Genomic DNA, 17,050 nt, shown 5'->3' on the forward strand with positions numbered 1-17,050 from the left:
GGCAGCTAGGAAAGCTGACACACTCAAGTCGGAGACGGCTTCGAGATGCACCGCTCGCGTTCCGAAGCAAATAAACAAAGCGATGTAACCCTTGGATGGTACAGCTCCACGAGTTCTTCGGCTGAGAATATTCACGGGACCAGCATAATCCACGCCAGTAATGGAGAAGGGTGGAAGGGGTGAAGACGATCCGCTGGCAGTTGTCCCATTTGCGGCACGATACGAGCTGGCCGAGTGAGATTGCAGACCACACCTTGCGAACAGCGCTGATACCACGAAGTATCCAAGAATGTCTTCGAACGGACGCTAACCGTAACTGCGGACCACAGTGCAAATTTTCTTGATGAGAGTGAAGAAGTATGTAAGCGATTAGTATTGAGTTTCGTGGGAACAAAATAGGATGCATGCTGTCGAAGCTTAGTTCCGATTGCTGCGACCGTCCGCCCACCCTGACGAGGCCGTTTTCATCTTGAAACGGATTGAGCTGGTGCAGAGGACGACCACGTTTAAGTCCTTGGCCTGACTGCAGCTGGCCAAGCTGCTGATCGCATTTTGTGGCCAGATAAGAAGCGCTTTTAGTGTCAAACGTTACTGTGTTACGAAATATGAGAAAGCCACGATCATTTTCATGCAGCCAAACCTTACAGTACATCTGTTTCGCATCTCCAGCAAGTACGATAGGTGACAAACGAAAACGGAGTAAAACGTTTATCAATGAGTCTAGTACTACAGGGCCACACATGAAAGCGTCATTTAAAGAGAGTCCATTCAAAACTTTTGCATGAGCTTCAAAAAACACTCGGCATTTTGTGGCTGAGCTTGTTGGTTTATTCACACAGTTGTTCTTTTTCACTAGCAACGTATGGCCGAGATCAATATAATCACTCATGAGTTCATCGTGCTCAGCTTTAAGAGATGGATTTCGGTCCAACTTTCTTTCGATGTGGTAAAGTTTTGTTTTTGCAATTTGCCTCTGTTCTTCTAGTTCACTCGAGTCTGATAAAAACGGGAGCCGTACTATAAATTTACCGCATTCATCTCGGATGGTATTATCCACAAAATGTTTCTCGCAACGTTGTTTCTCATCAGTGAGATGATGATCGTTTGATCGTTTGTCCCCTATCTCGCAGAACGTTAGCTTTTGCGGAGAAAGATTATCCTTGGCGGAGATTAGCGAACAGGTTAGAGAGTGAGAGTCAACAGATGGCTTAGGTTCGTGATAGCGGCCGGCTATCACCCAGCCGAGCTTGGTGTTCTGTAGTGTGGGTAAACTGTTGTCTGGACTGAGTATAATTTTGCCGGGCTCAAGCAACTGGAAGAATATTTCAGTGCCGAGAAGTACATCTATTTTACCCGGGCAATGGAAGAGTGGATCTGCCAGGGGTATTGAGAGGGGGATAGGCCAATCTTGAGTGTTCGCTGGTTTGCAGGGAAGAAATTTTGTAATTCTCTCCAATACCAGGCAGGGCACGGAGGTTCGATAATTCGTGCAGCGAGATGTCATAACGATGTCTGCAACTCGATCTGCGTGAGCGGTAGCTGACGAGATGCCTTCAAGATCCACATTAGCATGCGAGGTGTTGAGACCAAGCTGCTTACGGAGGCTATCACTTATAAAGTTGACCTGTGATGCGCTATCCAAAATTGCGCGACAGGCATGAGGATGCCCTTTTTTATCTAGGACGTTTATAGCAACGGTAGCGAGGAGGACGTTTGCGGAACTGTGGCCGCCGGAAGAATCTAGTGCCGACATAAAAGATTGCGCGGATTGTAGCTGATTGGATTGAGATCCAGCTGTGTTTGGTGTTTGTTGACTAGTGACTGGTGGATGCAGCAAAGTGTGATGTGGGAAGTTACATTTTCTACATGTACCAGCTCTGCAGCTGATACCGGGATGTGCTTTAAGACAGTTTCGGCATAATTTCAGTCGATTTACGTGAGATAATCGTTCGTGATAACTCATGTGAATAAATTTGGCGCACTGAAATAGTTGATGATACTGTGCTGAGCAGATATCACAAAATGTGGGGTTTGTGGTGACGAATGTAGTTGCTCCTCTAGTGGGAAATTTTGCGGGTTGTTTTACAGGTACGAATGCTTTAGGTTTAATAGGATGCGACGATTGCAAAGCGAAGCTTCTAGCTTCCACAAATTTCAGAAAATGCGTCAGGGTAATCTCTTCTTCCTTCATTTCGGCAATTTTTTGACACCATAGTTGCTTGGTATCTGGATCCACCTTTTCGCTCAGTATAAAAAGCAACCATGTATCACGGTCCTCTCTAGCCATAGCTTTGAGCGCTCGGAGAACTTCATCTGACACGTCATGCAGTGCTCGCAAGCCACTAGCAGAGGCAAACGAAAGCGGTGGTTGCGATAGAAATCGTTGTATATGCTTGTTCGCTATTTCACGGGGTTTATCGAACCGGGATGCCAATTTTTCTAAGGCAGGCTTATAATTCGCGTCTTCGATTTTAAGGTGTGAAATTAAAGAAGCCGCCTCACCAGCGAGGTTGGTTTTTAAAAAGTATAATTTTTGGCTATCTTTTAGCGTTGGATTTTGCTCGACCAAGCTATCGAAAAGATCTTTAAACGACTGCCACTCGAGATAGTCTCCACTAAATGTAGGAATATTCACCTGGGGCAACTTCAAGTCCGGGAGTAGAGATGCATCTTGAGGCACGACGGCAGCATGCGTTGCTGGTAAAACCATGTTAGCAGACATGATGCGAAGAAATTCGGCTTGCTGATCTGCTAATTGCTGGATGACATCTTGCTGGGAGGGCACAGAGGGAGCAGGCTGGTCGCGATTTTTAACGATTTTCAACAGTTTTAATAATCGGGTTTTCAGACCGATATAGCAACTCTCGAACTTGCCTTGACGGCTCATGGCTTCGTCGTATGCACTTTCTTCTTCGCACAGGTCCAAAATTTTCTTATGTACGCCGCAAAAGGCCATCCACACTTCACTCAGAGCATCTAACTCAGTTTGTAAGTCAATTTCGTCGACCGCTTCTGGTCGGATTTTTTCCACTGTTTCCGAAATGCGCTTCAGGCGGGGTTCTAGCGATTTACGTTCGCGGATAAGTCGATCCATCTTGGTGGATTTCGCGCACTTTTTGTCCAAATGTCTCTTCTTTAGCTCTAACTCTCCTCGGATCACTATTATGCCGATCGGCAGAAGGACTATTTAGCGGCGACGGGGCCAATTCACGGGCACTAGCGATCACTTTCTACGCGGTTCCGGGCGAACTTTTCGCAATCCGGTTCGAAGGACCATATGAATTTGTGAGAACTTTGGTTGCAACGCGGGTAACTTTCGCAACCGAACGAACGAACAGCCAACGGTTTAAAAGGATTTCGGAAGTTATAATAATCAGGTGTTATCTTTAACAATTTAACTTTGTCTATCTTTTAATATTGGCGGGGATTGGGTTTTTATAGGATTTATTACAATAGCAATATAGTAAAGAGAGGGAGAGAGCTGGTAGCTCTACGCCAATTATGTATCGATGCATTTTCATCGCGCGGGAAACCAATTATACCAGTCTCGATCGAAGGCTGTAGGGTGGTTCGACGTTGCGGCGCCAACAACGTTTCCTCATTGCGGCAGTCATTGAGTCATTAGATGAGTTATCAAATGCTCTTTCAATACCAAGCAACGCTGTAAGTTAAATTTCCTTTACTGCAAAAGATTTCTCTAGTTTTGTAACTTTAGTATGGAGTGCAGTTACCGAAGATTTCCCCCCCTGGTATGCAAATTAATATTTGCTGAGTTTTAAAAAAATAAGGTAAATTATTCTATAGTGGACCCTTCACTTTATTATCCTATAGCGGACCCCCCATCAGATAAGCTCAATTCTTTTTGATATAAATCTGAATTTATGAATGTTTTTGATGCAGACTGGCTGGACAAGGTGTTTCCATATGGAAGTTTGCTGAGAATCCCTCGACTTTTCGCAGTATTCAGGGTGGTCCACTATAGGTTAATTTACCTTAAATTATTTTTCTCAACAAAAATCCGTAACGATTTTGTATCTTTTGTTTGAACTTTATTCCAAGAGGCTTTATTTGGTTATTAATCATATTGCTAGTTATAATAGATATGATAGGGTCATAACTAAGAATTGAGCAAGGTATTCAAAAGTTACCTCTAATGTCAAGTAAATGGATTAATGCTTCTTATGCTTGTTTTGATTTAATCGATTTTAATTCATGTAGGTTGCACGCCAAAAGCCGTATTCGAAACCATCTTTCACATACTCATCTATGCAAACTATCGCATGTAGCCAGAACCACGTTCGCCGTGTTGGATTGATAATATTTCCACGATTAGCCGAATGCCATTTTCCACTATCTGCACACGGCGATGGTTTCTGCCAATATGAGTTTAACGTGACACAAACTTCGCTGGTCTGCTGATGCATGACCGACTTTTCTCACTAGGCGAATGATGAAAGCAACCAGATTCTCATATCTCGAAGCTAGACGCCCACCGAGTACCAACCAACCAACCGTTCCAATCGGTAACTCGTTCGACTGAAACCGGAAGGGAGCATTTTCAATTTTCCTGCAATTGAAAGGGAGTCGGAGATTATTGAGCGAGACAGATAGGGCGTTACGCTTCCGTAGACGAACGGGCCGATATGCGGCGTTGGATGATTTCGGTTAAAGTTTTCCACCACGGATGACAGTTCCTCGGCATGATCGTTAATTCGCTTTGGACGTGAACAACTAATTTATTTACTCCTGTGATGAATTTTCAGCAATAGGGGCTCTATTTTTTTTTTTTTATCTCATCTATAATTTATTTGACACGGCACAAATACAATTTAATGTTTAACGGCGCCAATTATATCTGGTAGCTTACTTTCTAAAGTATCTTAATAACTAAAAGCAAATTTTTTATCCTCGCTGCCGACTACGAGCTGAAACTAAATGTAACTTAAGGCTATAATATTTTGCATTAAAAGCACTGGTTTACTGTATGATGGTTTTCATTGCCATAGGTAAGCACATGCTCCGCTGTTGGGCCAAGATATTACGGACTGGCATATTGGGTTGTCTCCCTCGGGCCTTGAGAGTATCGTGCGGGTCTGATTGCTGTTTCCGGATCCGGGGTCTTAACGTGTTCTTGTCGTTAGGCTGGATGCAGGCGGAAGGGGATAGGAATAAACTGGGGCGTGGATGGATTTCAGGAAAACGTATATAAGGGACATGTAGGATAGGTCACGGCTCGCCAAGACATCACGAACAGGAACAGCCGACTGCCTACCTTCGGCCTGCAGGGAAGCTATTAATTTAGACCTGGCGTCACGGTGTACAGGGCATGACCAAACAACGTGCTCTATGTCGTGATAACCTTCACCACAGGCACAGATACCACTTTCCCCGAGCCCAACACGACGGAGATGCGCGTCAAATCTATAGTGATTGGACATAAGCCGGGACATCACGCAAATGAAATCCCGACCTACATCCAACCCCTTGAACCACGGGTTCGTCGACACCTTGGGGATTATGGAATGTAACCACCTTCCCAGTTCCCCTCTGGTCCAAGCATTTTGCCAACTGATGATCGTATTCTGACGTACAAATGAGAAAAATTCATTAAAAGCAATTGGTCTTTCATAAATATCACCGTTTGTTGCGCCCACCTTAGCCAAAGAGTCCGCTTTCTCATTGCCCGGTATCGAGCAGTGAGAAGGGACCCACGCTAAGGTAATCTGATACGATTTTTCGGATAAAGCACTCAGATGTTCCCGTATTTTCCCCAGGAAATACGGAGAGTGCTCAACATCTTTCATCGATCGGAGAGCCTCAATGGAACTGAGACTGTCCGTAAAGATGAAATAATGGTCCGTGGGCATTTTTTCGATAATCCCTAGGGTGTACTTAATTGCAGCCAATTCTGCGACGTAAACAGAAGCAGGATTATCAAGCTTATGGGAGACGGTTAAATTGTTATTGAAAATACCGAAGCCAGTGGACCCATCAAGAAGTGATCCGTCAGTGTAGAACATAATGTCGCAGTTGATGTTTCGATATTTATTGGAAAAATTTTTGGGGATCTGCTGCACGCGTAAATGATCCGGGATTCCACGAGTTTCTTCTATCATGGATGTATCGAAAAAAACAGTAGAATCAGAAGTATTTGATAAGTCGACACGATTTGGAATATTCGAAGAAGGGTTAATATTATGGGACATGTGATTGAAATACAATGTCATAAAACGGGTTTGAGAATTAAGTTCGATTGACCTTTCAAAATTTTCAATCACAGGACGGTTCAAGACCTCACATTTGATAAGAATGCGAGAAGACAGGCTCCAGAAGCGGGTTTTCAATGGTAGTACTCCAGCTAAGACCTCCAAACTCATCGTATGGGTCGACTGCATGCAACCCAAGGCGATACGCAAACAACGATATTGTATTCGCTCCAGTTTGATCAAATGTGTGTTTGCTGCGGAGCGGAAGCAGAAACACCCGTACTCAATGACAGACAATTTCGTTGTTTGGTAAAGCCTTATAAGGTCTCCTGGGTGGGCTCCCCACCATTGTCCGGTTATTGTATGAAGAAAATTCACTCTTTGTTGACATTTTTTCATCAGATACCTATCGTGACAACCCCAGGTGCCTTTAGAGTCGAACCAGACACCAAGATATTTGTGTACCAAAACCTGAGAAACCGTTTTACCCATTAATTGTGTTTGAAGCTGAGCAGGTTCATGCTTCCTAGAAAAAAACTACTATCTCAGTCTTCTCCGGAGAGAATTCGATACCTAGCTGTAAAGCCCAAGCAGACAAATTGTCCAAGGTATCTTGCAATGGTCCTTGCAAATCGGCAGCTTTGGCTCCTGTAACAGAGATTACACTGTCGTCTGCAAGTTTTCTTATCGTGCATGAATTTGCCAGACATTCGTCGATGTCATTTACATAAAAGTTGTAAAGAAGGGGGCTTAAACATGAGCCCTGGGGAAGACCCATGTAGCTAATGCGAAAAGTTGCCAAATCGCCGTGCGTAAAATGCATGTGCTTTTCGGACAGCAAATTGTGCAAAAAATTGTTCAAAATTGGAGAAAATCCTTGTCGGTGAAGTTTACCCGAAAGAATGTCAATAGAAACGGAATCAAAAGCCCCCTTAATGTCCAAGAACGCAGACACCATTTGTTCTTTGCGAGCATACGCCAGCTGAATATCTGTTGAAAGCAACGCAAGACAATCATTCGTCCCTTTGGCACGGCGGAAGCCAAATTGAGTATCTGATAGCAGACCATTTGATTCGACCCAGTGGTCTAAACGACGGAGTATCATTTTTTCCATCAATTTCCGGATACAGGATAGCATTGCAATCGGCCTATTAGAGTTGTGATCAGAAGCTGGTTTCCCTGGTTTTTGGATGGCGATCACCTTCACTTGCCTCCAATCCTGCGGTACAATGTTTTGCTCCAGGAACTTATTGAACAAGTTCAACAAGCGCCTCTTGGCATTGCCGGGTAGATTCTTCAACAAGTTGAATTTGTTTATATCTAACCCAGGCGCGTTATTGTTACAGGACAGGAGGGCAACTGAAAATTCTGCCATCGTAAAAGGTGATTCTATCGCGTCGTGACCCGGAGACGTATCGCGAACAAAGTTTTGCGCAGGAACAGAGTCCGGACATACTTTCCTGGCAAAATCAAATATCCACCGACTTGAAGACTCCTCGCTTTCGTTGACCGTTACGCGATTCCGCATTCTGCGGGCTCTGTTCCAAAGAGTGCTCATCGAAGTCTCCCTCGACGTCTCGTTCACGAACCGACGCCAATATCCGCGTTTCTTTGCTTAAGCCAGGCTTTTAAGCTTGGTATTAAGCTCCGAATACCGTATATAGTCGTCGGGTATACCTCCCTTCTGGAAGGCCAAAAACGCGTCGGATCTTTGCGTGTAGACATCGGAGCACTCTTTGTCCCACCACGGAGTTGAAGGCCGCTCTTTGATCGTTACGCCGGGATATTTCTTCGTTTGGGATTGCAACGCGGCGTCCAGGATTAAGCCCGCGAGGAGGTTGTATTCTTCAAGTGGTGGGTGATGTGGAATCGACCCGACCGCTTTTGAAATCATTTCCTCGTATAACTTCCAATCGACATTCCGTGTGAGGTCATACGGAATGTCAATTGGTCGCATGTGAGTTGAACCGTTCGTAATTGAAATAAGAATAGGCAGATGGTCGCTACCGTGAGGATCGAGGATTACCTTCCATGTGCAATCCAACCGTAGCGACGTCGAACATAAGGATAGATCCAAAGCGCTTGGGCGCGCTGGAGGTTTCGGGATACGTGTCATTTCACCGTTGTTCAAAATAGTCATGTCGAAGTCATCGCAAAGGTTATAGATTAAAGAGGAGCGGTTATCATTGTAGGGGGAACCCCAAGCCACACCATGAGAGTTGAAGTCTCCCAAAATCAAACGTGGCGAGGGAAGAAGTTCTATTAAATCAAAGAGCAACCGTTGCCCAACCTGTGCTCTGGGAGGAAAAAATACTGAGGCAATACAAAGCTTTTTACCTTGTATTGTCATTTGACATGCGACAACTTCGATGCCTGGAATCGAGGGGAGGTTAATACGATAGAAAGAATAGCACTTTTTAATCCCTAAAAGTACTCCTCCATATGGGGTGTCTCGATCAAGGCGAATAATATTAAAATCATGGAAGTTGGATCAATATTTGAAGTAAGCCAAATTTCACAAAGGGAAAATGCATCGCATTTGTTTCTATTTATTAAAACTTTAAATGAATCCATTTTTGGTAAAATACTTCTACAATTCCACTGTAAGACAGAGATAGAATCCTTCGTAAACGCAGATGAATTAGGCATCGAAGGATACAATCGCTGCAAGGAGGGGCCATTGGGCAGTCAACTGCTTTAAAAATGATCTAACTGTTGGGAGGAATGCTGCAAGAAAAATTTTAATTGGATCGGGTACATTGGAAGTTTCAAAAATCCAGTCCACAATGTCAGAAAATTTCACTAATCCAGAGTTTGTTTCATCAACTGGGAGTGCAAAAGGAACAACTGGGGTTTTAGATGTTCCTGGCAGTGCTGGGAACTCCTTCTGGGACTTTAAATTTGCAAGCCCAGGAGGAGTTTGCTTCGGTTTTTCCGCAGCACTGTTCGGTTTGTTTGTAACTTTCATTTCACTTTGGGAAATCTTAGGACCTTTTCGGGGAAGTTTAGGAGAGGAAATATTTTTCCTCTTTCTAGACGCCCCAGGATTGGCATAAGTTGTTCCCGCTGGTGAATCGTCAGAATCGGTGTCATCAGAGGACAACAGATCAAAGGGGTTCGATGTTATGGTAGAAGTGGTCACGGTCTTCTTCAGCATCTCAGCGTAAGATCGCTTTGAACGCTCCTTAAGTGACCGCTTGATTTTATCTCTGCGCTGCATGTACACCGGGCATGTGGAGAGCTCATGCTGATTTTCCCCGCAGTGAATACATTTTCCAGCATTCACACTGCAAGAATCGTCCGCATGAGTTTCTCCACACTTGCTACATCGTGCCTTATTGCAGCAGTAGGCGGCTGTGTGGCCTAGCTGCTTGCAATTGGTGCAATTCATAACACGGGGTACATACAATCGCACAGGCAGACGAACCCGATCGATCGAGACGTGGCTAGGGAGAGCAGATCCGGCAAACGTAACACGAAACGAGTCTGACGGAGTGTACACTTTTGTGCCGTTGACAAGAGACACAGACCGCAATTGCTTACAATCTATGATCTTTACTTTTACGTCGTGACACAAAGCATTTTTGAAGCAGCCAAAACCGCTTGCCAAGATACACTCGACCGACAGACTCGAATCGGTTATGACACCGTCGATCTCCACGTCTCGTGCGGGTATATAAACGCGATACTCGCGTGTGAAAAGCTCGGAGCGAGCAATAGCGTTGGCCTGTTCCAGGTCGCTGACCACGACACGGAGCTTGTTGGGTCTGACCTTGGAGATTTCGGTCACGGCCTTGTACCCCTCCGTCAGGTCTTTCGAAATCTGCAGGATGTTTAACGGTTTCGATTTCGGTCCTGCTTTTGGCCGAAAGAAAACAGTAAAGCTGCCCTGAGATCCGTCCGGGTAAAGCCTGGGGCGAGGGGGGACTGGAGAATTAACAGAGGAAGGGTTGGCAGGAGGGACAGGGTCGGAGGGGTTCGGGGATTGTGGCACGGGAGGCGAGGGATCTACATCCATCGCGCTAAATCTAGCGCACTAGCGCCGACAGAACACGTACCTCTTTACTTCTCCTTTCAGCAGGGTTCGTTGTCCGAACGGTCGAAGCTGCAGCCGTTACAGCCAGCAGCACCAATACAACAGCTCCAAACAGCCACCAGCAGCGAGCCGGGTGTGTGATCACTCAGCACAGCGAAACAACTCGCTGTTAACTGTTGGCTTCTTCTTTTTCCTCCTTTGAGATTCTCGTCCACTGCTGTAGCACAAATCACTTAGCAGCCAAATCGGCTTACGGATCAGCAAACAGCCACGATGCGAAACAGTTGCACAAAGACGGGCGACCTTGAACCTTCACTCGACCAGGCAAACAATGCCAACACTTGCTCGCGCGTCTTTTGTTTTATATTCTATCGGAGCGATCACCAAACACATCCGATACTGATGCGTGTTCGGCACAGAATGAATAGGGGCTCTATGTTGATATCTGCTGAAGGTACAGCAAGAGTCAAACAAAATTCGCAAGTTTCAAATATAAATATTTTTCCGGTGAAACTTTGTCAATATGTTGGTTTCAGTAACGTTTCCTCTTGTAACTAAAAGCCAAATTTTCATTTACAACAGTTTAATTTTGTTGACATACTTTCACCCTAAGGTACAGTATTTGTAGAAATGAATTTTAATCAAACGGCTTATCGTTGCTCGGAGCAGTATCGGCCGGTATCGAAATCGAAGAAACTTTCTCGCCAATAGTCTGTGGTGAAAGATCTTACGGACCACTGAAAAGTGTCTGACACACAATAGCTTATTATTCTTGTGGTGATTCGGAACGTGTGTGACTGCTTTTACAGATGCAATGTCTTTGTGCAAAGCAGCCTACGATAGACTGGTTTGTCGATTTCTGGTTTCAATCCGGTTACATCGTATGCAGGTTTCATCTTTGCCCAGCAAACATGTGGAAGAAAACAATTTAGTTGAATAAATACTACAAATCTCTATGTTTACAGAGATAAACTGTATTGAAACTATAAAACAAAAAAAAACATTTGCAGAAAGTTCCACTCAAATTTACTGACTAAAATAATTTATTTAATAAGAAAATATTAGTTTTCCATAGCTGAAGCTCGAAACGGATCCTTCCAACAGCGATACAATTCGTCCAATTGGATTCACTGGAGAATCGATTTTCCCTACGGTATGAAGCTGACAGTTCGATTTATTCCCCTGTTCCAGCTGCCTAACACTTCTCACCCGTTAGTCGTGGCGGACAGGCACTTGTACAACACCACACTTTGTATGTACGACCGTGTCTAACGATAGCTGCCAAGTGCACTTCATACATCTTTTCAGAAATATGTTTCCCAATATCCAATTGCTATAAATTACACCACGATGAGGCACTTTTCAAGCAAACTAAGTGTCGAACTGAACCTGCATGGCAAAGGATGCTGCTCTGGGGAAGATTTGTTTTTTTTTCTGCATTCGCACGCTTCATTCAACTGCAAGTGCAGCTTTTGTTTGTTCACGGGAAAATGATTTACAGTTTTACATATTTCCCTCGCTTTGCTATTGGCGTTGAAAAATGGCGGTTGTAGGTCCCGGCTGTGATCGGAAAGTCATGTTACGAGAATGGTAGTTACACGTTGTCGATTCTCAGAACAAAAATTATAATTCAATGTTTGTTTTTACTGGTTTCCTGAATAAAGAATTTGGGCAATTTTTTTTTCAATAGGTAGTTTCGATTCTAAAGGAGCCCCAAATTCTAAATATTAAGACAGTAGAATAAGTAAAAACAAGAAAAAAGTAAATTAAATGTGTTCTTCAATGGCACCCGTGAGGAATATCCTCTTTTTAGCATTAGCACACGTTTTTCACACGATTTTTTCAAGATTTGTGTTCATTATTCCACTGCACGTAGGAAAAATCTTCATCAAAATTTACGTTATATTTCTAGCCTATAGAAGAGATTCGGCATACAAGGTGCTTACACATGCGGTGCGTGTTTATTAGTTTAACGTGGATGGTGCGTGTTTATTAGTTTAACATATATTTTACATAAACTCGTATAATGATTAACAACCGAGCTGTTCTAAATCGTTTTAAAATATGCCAAATTTATTCCATGGTTATTGTCATTGTTCTTCTAAATTATATTAGTTTTGTTTCTCAGCAACAACCGGTGCCTGATAAAGATGTTGTCTACAGTTTCTAACACTTTCGGATCTCAATCCTCGGGTCGTTCGCAAATGTTGCACATATCATGTAGTCAGCTGGCATCACGTTCCGTAACACATCTGAAAAAAAAAACAGCACCCACCCGACAGGCACGCGTTCGCATTAGCCGGCTCCCAGTTTCATTATGCATGCGGCGAGCGTGTTCTTTGTTGCACTATCTCACACGCTCTGTCTCTTGTTTTTCTCCGTTTCTATGTTTTGCGTTTTCCGAGGCTCACTCTGGTTTCATTCGAAAGTAAATGTTTGGGGTAACGCCAGCTAGTAAAATGTGCCCATTTCGCAAAACAGTTTATGAATCGCTGTCATAATCTGAAACGAGCAACCGGCAAGCAAGATATGGCAAACGGCAAGAGCAATAGGCACTGTAAAGTTTCGGTTCTCGGCTGCCACTGCCGAACGGGGCTCCAGAGCAGTAGTTCAACTGCTGCTGTTGATATGAATGACTGCCTCGAGTTCTCCTTCTCGTGCCTCGTAACGACCATCGTCTGCCCCGTTTCATGTCGGCCCTGTAGGGCCACGGACACACGCTTCCGTGTTCCGCTTAGACATTGTCTGAATTGTACGACTGGTACTGTGTATATAGTGGTGTGCGGGATGGCATTTGATTTATGGGCTCAGTCTGCACAGTACACGCAAACATTCGGAGATATTTTTCTTGCAAAACGATAACAACCTGCACGACAGGGCGACATTTCTGGAGCCAAATATTTGGAAACGAGATAGTGAACAAATCTAATAAAATAATGGACCGGGTGGGTAGTGGCCAACGGAATTCTTATTGTTAGAGTGAACCGGAGCATGTACTTTGCTTTATTATCACATGAAATAATGTAAATATCTAGCGCAGCAATATGTGTTCCGTATTCCGTATTGTTAATTCAATGGATCACCAGGTGGAAGTTTCAAATGTGAAGATTATTAAAAGAATACAGCGTGGGATTTTTTACACTTTGTGTAGAAAATGATAATAAAAATATGATATTAAAAATCCAATAGCTTGAAGTAAAGCAAATTCTCCTCACCGCCGGGTGCTGGCTACCCCGTTGGCAGCACAGAGAAGCTGCTGCTTGGACATTAGACTGCAGATAAGCAGCAGAAGCAACTATGGACGAAGAAGAAACCGACTCCTGTGATTCCTGAGGCGGAACCCCTATCGTTCCCCCGTTCGATTGGAGCGGATACAAAGTTTCGCGAGTCGGAATAGGAGATTGAGGTGAGCGGATCCATCGGCAGAAATTGTACCTTGAAGAATCTGTGGAACCGTGGATTGTATTTTTCCGGCCCAAAGCGAAAGCATTAAACAAAATGGCTAAATGGTTTAAAGCTGCGACAGAAATGACTGAAGTCCGCCCGAATTTAACTGCGTGTATCGGTGTTATACAGGGCCGGCGTCGCATTATTTTCCCGAGTGGTTAGTTATAGAGAAGGCTCATGGGTGACAAAGGCGTAGCCGAGGGTTTCTGGTTTTACTCTGGATGGGCCGCAGCTGAGGTATGTTGGATGGGTTGGCCGACCTGGGTGCCGCATCGATTTTCAGCCGCTTCATCTCCTCCAACGATTGCATCGAGTAGTCGACTCCAGATCCGACCAGAGCACCGCGTCTTCGCCCCTATGGTATTTCATAATGAACGACGCATTTTCCGGCAGGCACTTCCCAGTCAACAATTTCATATGTATAACTTAATTGCGACATGCAAATACAGAAACATATACATTATTGTTAAATCGTATCTGCTGCAGAATATTACAATATACAAATCAAAGTGGAGGCGATATACATACTTTAACTCTTCGACCAACAAATATAACGACAAAAATCATTCCTTATAACGACTTAATGTTGTGTTTCTTGTGACTTCTGCTGATAGTCAGAATTAGTTTCTATTTACATTTATCCGATTAAAAGTATAGCTATATACGAGTTTGAATGAACAACTGTAATGTGTAAAAAAATGAAACTTGGAACTTTCCAAAGGTCAAGCGTAAACTTGAACTCAGTATTAGTTCAATAGAACACCTTTATCAATATAAACCATTATCCTTACCTATATAAATAGCCTGCTTTTGCTGGTTTCGAACCTCTGACGTTGCGCTTATCAGGCCTCAACAGTTCCACAGTACCATATAGTCACTGTGAAGAGTCTTTGTTTGAAGCAAATAATAAGCGAGAGAACTCAGTCTTGAATAGGGTATATTTGCCAGTGGTGGACCCTTTCCGTATTATGGACTTTAACAAACTAATTTCTTGAAAACTTGAACCTTTCTTGAACATTAAATTGTTTCCATTTCATATTAAATGAAAAAACTCTTGCTAACCTTTTTTTGTAAAAGATGAATTATATTTTGGTTCAGGAAAATTAGTAATACGCTTATGGTGTCCATTACCGGGTAATTTACCCTACGTGTGCAGAAACAAACATGCACGCATCATTGCCTATTTTAGTTTTTGTTTTTACGGTCACGAATTTCGAAACTACCAATCAGGAAGCTGTTTCATTCCTAACAGTAAAATGGCTTCTTTTTATTACGACTTGTGATGTTCGTTAGCCATCGTTTCCCAACACACGCGATAGACAGTTTACATACACATAGAATCGTTATTACGTTTGCAAACGTATACGATGCGAACGGACGTTTAATATCTGACGTGTTTGTTTACCTGCATGAAGTTTTCTCGGTTGGATACGTGAGTGAATACGTATTTAGGTAAGTTATAATGTGAAAATCGCGTATTTTCATCTATTAAATGTATTTCACCTGTTTGTTTTTCTTTAAGGAATGTTCGCTGTAGTACAACTAATTGAAAACCAAAAATTCAAGGTGCTGGTTGTCCCCGTTTCTTGGATAAGGAATGGAGTACTCCTTTGGCCAAAACTGCTTTCCGAACAAAAAATTGAAGAGCTGAGAATAAACGGAACAGCCTATAAGGGAGCTACAAAGCAAATTCCTGTGATCGTCAACGAGAGATACAAAAAGCTCGCAACCGCGGAAGCTGCAGCGGATGACCTTGCTATGAAGGAAGTTTCAGACGTCGATGGCAAAAAGAAAAGGTTAAAACCTGAGAAAAAGAAGAAAGCCGCTGCTGTGAAGACTATAACAAGCTTTTTGCAGGTAAGTTTCCCTGTAATTCTTTTAATTGATGTATTTATCAAAGATGTTTTCAATATCATTTCAGAAATTAGTAATGTTAACAGCTCGACACAATCATTGGAACCAGTGAAACATCGGACTATTGAAGATACCGTAGTGGGTCAGTCACAATCCTGTAAAACCGGCTCGTCGATACATGTTACACCATTTGAGCAAAAGCTCATTCCAACTACAGTTCTAAAAGTTCAAGTGGGCGGAAATAGTTCAAGTCTCCAGAATTCAGCTCAAGAAATCAACTGTTGTAATAATGAACGTAAGTATTACTATTTATACATAGCGTATTCAGTTATTCAAGTTATGTAACAACAATTTTGTTATGAGCAAACAACCATTTCGCTATAACGAAATTCAGATTTTTAACAGTTCAATATTTTAGGTGAAATTTCTACAACACAGTTAAAACAAACAACAGTTATAGAAGAGATGGAATTAAATCATACACAATGTGAGAACTCCGCAGTTGCTGAATCGCAAAATATACTTTATTCAATTCCTTCATATCCGTCGATCAAACCAGATTCTGTATATGTAACTGATGGTGGTTTGATTCACTTGACTGACCCACACGAATTATCAGGTATAAGTGTTTTACTAATTCCCAAATGATAGGTTTATGATGTATTTTTTTTAATTTTAAATTTTCAATTTCATATTTTCAAATTAAACTTTTAAATTCAAGCTTTAAATAAATATTTTAAAATTAAAATTTAATTTGTAAATATGCAACATAGCAATTCAAAAAAAAAGTTGAGAATTCAAATCAGAAATTAAAAATTACAAATAGAAAAACTATAAAATCAGACATCAGAAATTTTAAATTTAAAATTAAATTAATCGGCCAAGCTCACATTCAGTATGAAATTTGAATTTAAAAAAAATTAAAAATTTGAAATTCATTTTTCCGCTAATTAATCTTTAAATTTTAAATTTCTTATTTCCAAATCTGACATTTAAATTTGAATTTCAATATAGGTATATATTTTTAAATTATTCTTTCACATTTTAAAATTCATGATTCGTAATTTTCAAATATAACAATTAAAAATAGAAACAAAAAATGAAAACTAAAATCAAACATTGAAAATTAAAACCAAAAAAATAATATCAAATACAGCAAAATTAAAAATTTAACGTTAAAATTAATCAGTCAAGCTCAAACTCAATATAAAGTTTAAATTGTAAAATAAAAAAAAAATTAATAGTCAAATATTAGAAATTAGGACTCGAATATTAGCAATAACCAATTCAAAATATTAATTTTTAATTCAGAGTTACACATTTACGGTGTGAAAAATGAAGTTGAAATTCAAAGTTTAAGATTTAAAATTGAAATCGCAAATTTATATATCATTTTTTATAAAATTTTAACATAATGTTTTTTTGCAGCACCAATTCTTACATTGTCAGATTTTCAAAAGGAAATGGATGTTTTGAAGCAGGATTTCAGCGTTCTTATACTAACAAA

At 41.9% G+C, this 17,050-nt stretch overlaps 1 long non-coding RNA gene across 1 annotated transcript; it reads left to right on the forward strand.

Moving 5' to 3' along the window:
* Positions 1 to 14,865: 14,865 nt before the first annotated feature.
* Positions 14,866 to 17,050, forward strand: LOC129731066 (uncharacterized). Its single transcript, XR_008728969.1, has 4 exons — positions 14,866 to 15,546; positions 15,611 to 15,838; positions 15,962 to 16,162; positions 16,972 to 17,050. It is a non-coding gene; the product is annotated as an uncharacterized LOC129731066 (long non-coding RNA).

This window comes from Wyeomyia smithii, chromosome 3 (assembly GCF_029784165.1).
Source record: "Wyeomyia smithii strain HCP4-BCI-WySm-NY-G18 chromosome 3, ASM2978416v1, whole genome shotgun sequence".
Taxonomy (NCBI): domain Eukaryota; kingdom Metazoa; phylum Arthropoda; class Insecta; order Diptera; family Culicidae; genus Wyeomyia; species Wyeomyia smithii.